The sequence below is a fragment of the Macaca thibetana genome, chromosome 19, assembly GCF_024542745.1.
Source record: "Macaca thibetana thibetana isolate TM-01 chromosome 19, ASM2454274v1, whole genome shotgun sequence".
Taxonomy (NCBI): Eukaryota; Metazoa; Chordata; class Mammalia; order Primates; family Cercopithecidae; genus Macaca; species Macaca thibetana.
Genome location: NC_065596.1, coordinates 8846937 through 8856735, shown reverse-complemented (window position 1 = coordinate 8856735; position 9799 = coordinate 8846937). Strand labels below are relative to the sequence as shown.

Below are 9799 nucleotides of genomic sequence, written 5' to 3'. Positions count from 1 at the left end.
TGTACCTCATTTGCATGTAATTTTGTTTACAAATGCTATTTTTCTACCAAATGAGCCCATGAAAAGATGCTAGACATTGTTCCCATTATGCAAACCAAAAGCACAATGTGATGTCACCTCAATACGTACAGGATGGCTAGCATCTAAAAAGGGGAATATAGCCAGTGTTGGAGAGGATGTGGAGTAATTGAAGCCCTCATCCATTCCTGGTGTGACTGTAAAATGGTGCAGCTGCTGTGGAAAGCAGTCTGGAGATTCATGAAAAAGTGAAACATAGAATTACTATATGACCCAATTCCAAGACACCATATTCCGCTCCTAGGTGTATACTCAAAAGAATAGAAAACAGTTGTTCAAACAAAAAAGCTTGTACATGCATGCTTATAGCAGCCCTATTCACAATTGCCAAAAGGTAGAAAGAACTCAAATATCCATTAACAGATGGATGGATGAAGAAAATGTGATCTATTCGTACAATGAAATATTACTCAGCCATAAAAAGGAATGAAGTATGGATACATACTACCACCTGGATGAACCTGGAATACATTATAGTATGTTTAAGAAGTCAGATACAAAAGGTCACACAGTGTACGATGTATTTATAAGAAATGTCCATCTGGGTGCAATGGCTCATGCCTATAATTCCAGCACTTTGGGAGGCCCAGGCAGGCAGATCACTTGAGGTCAGGAGTTCAAGAGCAGCCCTGCCAAGATGGTGAAACCCTGTCGCTACTAAAAATACAAGAAAAATTAGATAGGCGTCATGGGATATGCCTGTAATCCCAGTTACTTGGGAGGCTGAGGCAGGAGAATCACTTGAACCCAGGAAGCGGAGGTTGTGCTGAGCTGAGATCATGCCATCACGCTACTGCACTCCAGTCTGGGCAACAGAGTGAGACTCTGTCTCAAAAAAAAAAAGTCCAGAATAGGAAAATCTATACAGACAGAAAGGAGATTGGTGGTGTCAGGAGCTGTGGGGCAGTGGGAATAGGAAGTGCTAATGGGGTCAGGATTTCTTCTTGGGTGATGAAGATGTTCTGGACCTAGATAGTGGTGAAGTTTCCACAATGTTGTGAATATACTAAATGCTACTAAATTGCACACTTTAAAATGGTGAATTTTATGTTATATAAATTTTACCCAAACAAAAAATGCTATTTTATCTCAAATTTTTATTAATCTGGGCTACTCACACAATATGCTATTAACATCTTTCCATGACATCAAATGATTTTATGAAACATTATTTTGTGATTTAAAAAAATATTTTGGTTATGTATTCAAACCACTCTATTTCTTAAAAATGGCATGATGTTACAAAATGATATAGAAGTGCTTTGTCTCACTTTGCAAGAATTGTCTTCATACAAGTTGACAGTTTGAGGTATCATCAGTTATAAATTGAGTAACTCTTCATCAAATAACTTTTGGGGTAAAGATTTCATTTTCAGAGCAATAGATAACAACTATTTTTTTGTCTTTCTACTCAATATATGGGTAGTTTACATACCACAGTTACAGTGTTATAGTATTCTGTGTTTGTCTATGTACTTACTATTACAGTGAGTTTTGTACCTTCAGATGATTTCTTATTGCTTGTTAACATTCTTTTCTTTCAGATTGAGGAACTCCCTTTAGCATTTCTTTTAAGACAGGTCTGCAGATTCCTTAGTTTTTGTGTGTCTGGTAAAATCTTTATTTCTCCTTCATGTTTGAAGAATATTTTTGCTGGAAATACTATTCTAGGTTAAAAGTTATTCCCTTTAGCACTTTAAATATGTCATGCCACTCTCTCGGCATATAAGGTTTCCACTGAGAAGTCTTCTGCCAGACATATTGGAGCTCCTTTGTATGTTATTTGCTTTTTTTCTCTCGTTGATTTTAGGATCCTTTATCCTTGGCCTTTGGGAGTTTAATTATTAATCTTCTTATTCTTTCTTTCTTTTTTTTTTTTTTTTTTTGAGACAGGATCTGGCTGTGTTACTCAGGCTGTAGTGCAGTGGCACGATCTCAGCTCACTGCAACCTCCGCCCCCTGGGCTTAAGCCATCCTTCAACCTCAGTCTCCCAAGTAGCTGGGACTACAGATGCACACCACCATGCTCGGCAAATATATATATTATATATGTATAATATATATATAGATAATGTGTGTGTGTATATATATATGGTAGATATGGGATTTTGCCATGTTGCCCAGGCTAGTCTCAAACTCCTGGGCTCAAGCAATCCACCTGCCTTGGCAATCCAAAGTGCTGATATTACAGGTGTGAGCCACCCTGCCCAGCCTAACTATTAAATGTTTTGAGGTAGTCTTATTTGGATTAAATCTGCTTGGTATTCTATAACTTTCTTGTACTTGAATGTTGATATCTTTATCTAGGTTTGGGAAGGTCTCTATTATTATCCTGATCTCTGTCCACCTCCTCTTTAAGGCCAATAATTGTTAAATTTGCCCTTTTGAGACTATTTTCTAGATTCTGTAGGCATACTTCATTTTTAAAAATTCTTTCTTTTATCTTCTCTTTTTTTTTTTTTTTTTTTTTTTTTTGAGACGGAGTCTCGCTCTGTAGCCCAGGCTGGAGTGCAGTGGCCGGATCTCAGCTCACTGCAAGCTCCGCCTCCCGGGTTCACGCCATTCTCCGGCCTCAGCCTCCCGAGTAGCTGGGACTACAGGCGCCCGCCACCTCGCCCGGCTAGTTTTTTGTATTTCTTAGTAGAGACGGGGTTTCACCGTGTTATCCAGGATGGTCTCGATCTCCTGACCTCGTGATCCACCCGTCTCGGCCTCCCAAAGTGCTGGGATTACAGGCTTGAGCCACCGTGCCCGGCCTATCTTCTCTAACTGTGAATTTTCAAATAGTCTATCTTCAAGTTCACTAATTCTTTCTTTTGCTTGATCAGTTCTGCTGTTGAGGGACTCTGATGCATTCTTCAGTATGTCAAGGGATTTTTCAGCTCCAGGATTTCTTTGGTTCTTTTAAGTTATTTCAATCTTGGTTCTTCTGAATTATTTCCATCTCTTTGTTAAGTTTACCTGATAGGATTCTGAGTTCCTTCTTTGTGTTATCTTGAATTTTACTGAGCATTCTCATAACAGCTATTTTGAATTATCTGCCTGAAAGGTCACATATCTTTGTCACTCTGGCATTGATCACTGGTGTTGTATTTAGCCCATGTGGTGAAGTCATGTTTTCCTGGATGGTCTTGATGCTTGTGAATGTTTGTCGATGTCTGTGCATTGAAGAGTTACGTATTTACTGTAGTCTTTGTGGTCTGGGCTTGTTTGTACCTGTCCTTCTTGGGAAAGTTTTCCAAATATTCAAAGGGAATGGAGTGCAGTAATCTAAGTCTTTGGTAACCACAGCTATATCTACATTGGGGGCACCCCAATCTCAGCAATGCTGGGACTCTTGCAGATTAGTAGAGGTACTGCCTTGGTTGTCTTGGGTAAGATCTGGGAAAATTCCCTGGATTCCCAGGCAGAGACTTTTCTCTCCCCTTACTTTCCCCCATACAAACGAGTCTCTCTCTCTCTCTGTGCTGACCTGTCTGGAGCTGGGGGAGGGGTGACACAAGCATCCCTGTGGCATCTACCACTGGGACTGTGCTGAGTCAGACCTGAGGCCACCACAGCACTGGGTCTTGCCCGAGGCACACAGCGACCTCTGCTTTGTTACCACCTGTGTTTCCCCAAGGCCCAAGGGCTGTACAATCAGCATGTGGTAAATCTAGCCAGGCCTTGTGACCTTCCCTTCAGTGCAGTGAGTTCCCCACGTCTCTGGTAGGTCCAGAGATACTGTCCAGGAGCTGTGACCTGGAATCAGGGACTCCAGGTGCTCCACCCCACTGTGGCTAAGTTGGTACCCAAGCTGCAAGACAAGGTCCCCTTTACTCTTACCTCTCCTTTCCTTAAGCAGAAGGAGCTTCTCCCCATGGCCACTATGGCTGGGAATGTGCTGGGTCACACCTGAAGCCCGTATGGCACTGAGTCTCACCCAAGGCCTGCAACAAGCACAACCTGGCTACCACTGATTATTCAGGGCCCATGTCCTCTTTAATCCACAGGTGGTAAATCCTGCCGGGACCAGGTCCTTCTCTTCAAGGCGGCGTGTTTCCTCTGTCCAAAGTTATGTTTAGAAATGTTGTCTGGGAGCTAGAGTGTGGAATGGGGGCCTCAGGATGCTGTCTGGTGCCCTATTCTGCTGTGGCTGAGCTGGTATCCAAGTGGCCTCTCCTGAAGCAGAAGGAAGGAGTCTCTCCTGGAGCTGCAAGCTGTGCTGCCTGGAGTTGTGGGAGGGGTGATGCTTGCCAAGACTCCCTTGGCTGCCCTGGCTGCTGCCTCACTAGGTTATGTGCACCCCAAGTTTACTGGCTCTGAACCCAGCACAGCACCAGGACTTGTCCCAGAATTGCAGTCCTCGTAGCTGGATTTACCACATACTGATTGTAGAGCCCTTGGGCCTTGAACAAACAGGTGGTAGCCTTTCGAGTTTATTTAGGACCCTGGAGCACTTTAGCCTGCAATGGTGGTACTAGCTGGAACTCAGGTTCTGACCACTGGGAGGGACAGTTCCACGCTGACTAGGGTTGGCCTAAATGCTTCCTCTGGGGGCAATGGCTAAATTCTACCCCATGTTGCTTTCTGCTGTGACAGGGCAGCACTGAGTTTCAATGCAAAGTCCCATAATCGCTGTGCTCTCTCCCCTCCACCCAAGCACACGGAGTCTCTCTCCAGCCATGAGGCCACTTCTGGGAGATGGGGAAGTGTTAGTGTAGGCAATTTAAGACTGTCTTTTGGCCAGGCACGGTGGGTCACTCCTTTAATCCCAGAACTTTGGGAGGCCAAGGCAGACAGATCACCTGAGGTCAAGAGCTCGAGATCAGGCTGGCCAACATGGCGAAATGCTGTCTCTACTAAAAATACAAAAACTAGCTGGGCGTGGTGGCATGAGCCTGTAGTCCCAGCTACTTGGGAGGCTGAGGCATGAGAATCGCTTGAACCTGGGAGGCAGACGTTGCAGTGAGCTCTCGTGCCATTGCGCTCCAGCCTGGGTGACAGAGCAAGATTCTGTTTCAAAAAAAAAAAAAAAAAAAAAAAAAAAGACTGTCTGTTGCACATTCTTTAGTGCTTCTTTAACTTTTTAATTTTTGTGGGTACATAGTAGGTATATGTATTTATGAGGTACACGAGATGTTTTGATACAGGCATGAAATGCATAGTAATCACATCATGGAGAATATTCATCCCCTCAAGCATTTATCCTTTGTGTTACAAACAATCCAGTTACACTCTTTTCATTATTTTAAAATGTATGATTAAGTTATTATTGACTATAGTCACCCTGTTGCACTATCAAATAATAGATCTTATTATAGGTCTAATTAATTCTTTCTATCTTTTTTTGTACCCATTAACCATCCCTAACTTCCCCTCACTCTCCCACTCCCCTTCTCAGCCTCTGGTAACCATCCTTCTACTCTCTATCTCCATGAGTTCAAAGTGCCTCTTTTTTTTGATACAGTGTTAAAACCAGACACCATGATCATTCGCCTAATTTTTGGTTCTTATGAAGGTATTTTCCTGTGTGGATAGTTGGTGTATTTGGCGTTCCTGTGGAGGAGATGATCAATGGAGCATTTTATTCTGCCGTCTTGCTCTACCTCCTCCTTTTTGTGATTCAGATGAGACTCATTGACAGCTAGTGGCTAAATTTTTAAATGCAATATTTTTGGCATAAACTATATTCACACATGTAAAAAATAAAAGGCACGGTGAAAAATGTTTCTTGTACCTATGCCCTTCATTTACCCAGTCTCCCCATCTTTACAAAGGTAAACACTTTTACGTTTTCTGTATCATTTCAGAGTATATTTAGGCAAATAATACATGTAAATGAGTCTCCTTTTGTCAGGATGATGAATTGCCCCCAAATGGTCAGTTCACCTCCCTGGAGCACCACTGTAAAACCCTCACAGCTCTTGCTGTATTCAGCGTCAACTCCACCAGCCATTTCACCCACCATGTGACTCCTACAGAGGAGATGCATACAGTGCAGAGAGGTTGAGAGATTTGCCCAAGGTCACACAGCCAGGAAATAGCAGAGCTGTATCCAAACCTAGGCCTGGTGAACATCCACAGGACCGCACGCCTCCTGCATGGTCTCAAACTCCTTCTCCTTGTCTTTGCCTGTGGACAGCCCCACTCACCTTAAAATTACATTTATGGTCCGGCACGGTGGCTCACGCCTGTAATCCCAGCACTTTGGGAGTCCAAGGCAGGAGGATCACCTGAGGTCAGGAGTTGGAGACCAGCCTGACCAACATGGAGAAACCCCGTCTCTACTAAAAATACAAAATTATCTGGGCATGGTGCTGCATGCTTATAATCCCAGTTACTCAGGAGGCTGAGGCAGGAGAATCACTTGAACCCGGGAGGCGAAGGTTGCTGTGAGCCAAGATAGTGCCATTGCACTCCCGCCTGGGCAACTAGAGTGAGACTCCATCTCAAAAAAAAAAAATACATTTACCCAGTAGGCAGTCTTTAAGAGCAGGCGTCACACAGTAGAAACTGTGTAGACCACGTGTCACAGAGTGGGCACACGATGAAGAGTGGGTGGCATCAGTAGGTACTCTTGATGTAGAGCCAGCAGCAGTGAGTAGGCACTCTTTATCAAGAGCAGATGAGACTCAGTAAGCACTCTTTATATAGAGCAGGTGGCATCTGCAGGCACCTTTATCTAGAGCAAGTGGCATTCAATGGGCTCTCTCCCTTTTTTTTTTTTTTTTTTTTTTTTGAGATGGAGTCTCACTCTGTTGCCCAGGCTGGAGTGCAGTGGTACGATCTTGGCTCACTGCAACCTCCGCCTCCTGGATTCAACCGATTCTCCTGCCTCAGCCTCCCGAGTAGCTAGGATTCCAGGTGCCCACCACCACGCCCGGCTAACTTTTGTATTATTAGTAGAGATGGGGTTTCACCATGTTGGCCAGGTTGGTCTTGAACTCTCGACCTCAGATGATCTGCCTGTCTCGGCCTCCCAAAGTGCTGAGATTACAGGCGTGAGCTACTGCGCCTGGCAAGTAGGCACTCTTTTTTTTTTTTTTTTTTTTTTTTTTTTTGAGACAGAGTCTTGCTCTGTCGTCCAGGCTGGAGTGCAGTGGTGCGATCTTGGCTCACTGCAAGCTCTGCCTCCCGGGCTCGTGCCATTCTCCTGCCTCAGCCTCCCTAGTAGCTGGGACTATAGGCGCCCGCCACCACGCCCTGCTAATTTTTTGTATTTTTTTTTTTTTTTTTTTTTTTTTTTAGTAGAGATGGGATTTCACCATGTAGGCCAGGATGGTCTCGATCTCCTGACCTCGTGATCCACCCGCCTCGGCCTCACAAAGTGCTGAGATTACAGGCCAGTAGGCACTGTTTATGTATTACACATGGTACTGAGTAGGCACTTTTTATGTAGCACAGGCAACAGTAGGGACTCTTCATGTAGAGCAAGCAGCACTCAGTAGGCACCCTTTATGTACAGAAGGCAGCCCACAGTAGGTACACTTTATGGAGCACAGGCAACACTCAGTAGGCACTCCTAACAGAGCAGGCAGCACTCAATAGACCCTCTTTATGTAGATCAGGGAACACTCAGTAGGGAGTCTCCATATAGAGCAGGAGGTATCAGTAGGCACTCTACATGTAGAGCACTTGGCACTCAGTAGGCATGTGTTATGTGGACAGCACCTGGTGCTCGGCGGACACTCTTCATATACAGGAGGTGGCACTCGGTAGGCACTCATTATGTGGAGCAAGTGGCACACAGTAGACACTCTATGAGGAACACCAGGCACTGAGTGTACAGGGTTAATGTAGAGCACCTGGTGCACAGTAGGCACACTTTATGGAGAGCACTTGGCGCAGAGTAGACGGGATTTAGCACCTGGCGCACAGTAGGCACACTTTATGGAGTGCACTTGACACAGAGTAGACAGGATTTGGCACCTGGTGCACAGTAGGCGCACTTTATGGAGAGCACTTGGCACAGAGTAGATGGGATTTAGCACCTGGCGCACAGTAGGCACACTTTATGGAGAGCACTTGGCACAGAGTAGACGGGATTTGGCACCTGGCGCACAGTAGGCACACTTTATGGAGTGCACTTGACACAGAGTAGACAGGATTTGGCACCTGGTGCACAGTAGGCACACTTTATGGAGAGCACTTGGCACAGAGTAGACGGGATTTAGCACCTGGCGCACAGTAGGCACACTTTATGGAGAGCACTTGGCACAGAGTAGACGGGATTTGGCACCTGGCGCACAGTAGGCACACTTTATGGAGAGCACCTGGCACAGAGTAGACGGGATTTAGCACCTGGCGCACAGTAGGCACACTTTATGTAGAGCACTTGGCACAGAGTAGACGGGATTTAGCACCTGGCGCACAGTAGGCACAGTTTATGGAGAGCACTTGGCACAGAGTAGACGGGATTTGGCACCTGGCGCACAGTAGGCACACTTTATGGAGAGCACCTGGCACAGAGTAGACGGGATTTAGCACCTGGCGCACAGTAGGCACACTTTATGGAGAGCACTTGGCGCAGAGTAGACGGGATTTCGCACCTGGCGCACAGTAGAAGTACTTTCCATGCAGCCTTTGTGCAGAGTAGAGACTGGCACACAACAGCTCAAGTGCTAGTTGCCACCCTTTAGTGCTGGTTGTCACCCTGCTAGTGACAACTAGCAACTAACCAGGAGTGGGAGGACAAGGAGGTGAGAAGGGTTTGGGTTGGCACAGCACAGAAATGAATGAATAAGCAGAGGAATGAGTAAGACGCCTCCCCTGCTTCTCTGCTACCCCAGACCCCAGCCCACCCCTTTACCCCCACTCCCTAAACCTCAGACCCCTCAGGAAGTCCATTCACTCTGAGACCTAGACCTGTCCTGCTGCCACACTCACCAGGCCCAGGAGACCCAAGAACCAGCTCTGTTTCGGGGGTTGCGGGAAACGGTTGCTAGTTGTCACTCCTTTTTGGGGCTCCCTCGTCTTAGGAGCCCTCATCGTCCCCCTCTAAGGCCCTCATCCAACATCCTATTTCCCAGGTGGGAAGACTGAGCCCAGGAGGGGCAGTACTGACCAGTCACAGCAAGGATGAGGCAGAATGAGGACTCCATTCAGGGTTCCCCAGCTCTGCCCTTCCCCTGCCTGGACCCCATCTGTTCCCTCTCATCCTTACCCTCCACGTCCCTGCTCTGTCCTCTTACACTGAGTCCAGCCTCCAGATTTGCTCTTCCAGCTGGGCTCTTAATCTCCAGAATCTGACCCGGGTAATCCTCGGCGGGGCTGGATTGTTTGTTCCTGCTCCTAGCAGTCAGGTCTCCAACAGGGCCCTGGGCTGCCTGGAGGCAGGACTTGAACTCTATCCAGCAGCAGGGGGGATAGAGGCTTATCTCTTCCAAGTTGCCTGATTCAGCATCCAGAAGTGGTGCATGGTGTCCTGCTGGCCCAGTCTTAGAGAGGAGCGCAGGAGATGATCTGGAACAAGGCTTGGCTTGGCCTGGCTCACTTGACACCTGAACTCTCAAGTTCATGCTTTTATCTGCCACACACTCAGTAGCCACTCTTCAAGAGCAGGTGTCACACAGTAGAAACTCTATCTGACCCCTCTCAGCTTACTCTTCACCTTATGTGGGAGGTGCTGAGACCTGAGGATCCAGTGACCTTGCTGTGTCACCCGAGCTGGTTCTTCTGCATCCAGCTGGTCCCCCACACCCAGGTTTTGGCCGGCTGCCCAGACACAGGAGAAGCACCC

General features: G+C 46.4%; 1 protein-coding gene across 1 annotated transcript in view; it reads left to right on the top strand.

Annotated features, from left to right (window-relative positions):
* RAB8A (RAB8A, member RAS oncogene family) overlaps nt 1–9799 on the top strand; it is a 405903-nt gene that overhangs the window by 11154 nt on the left and 384950 nt on the right. The gene's annotated exons all lie outside the window — the stretch shown is intronic.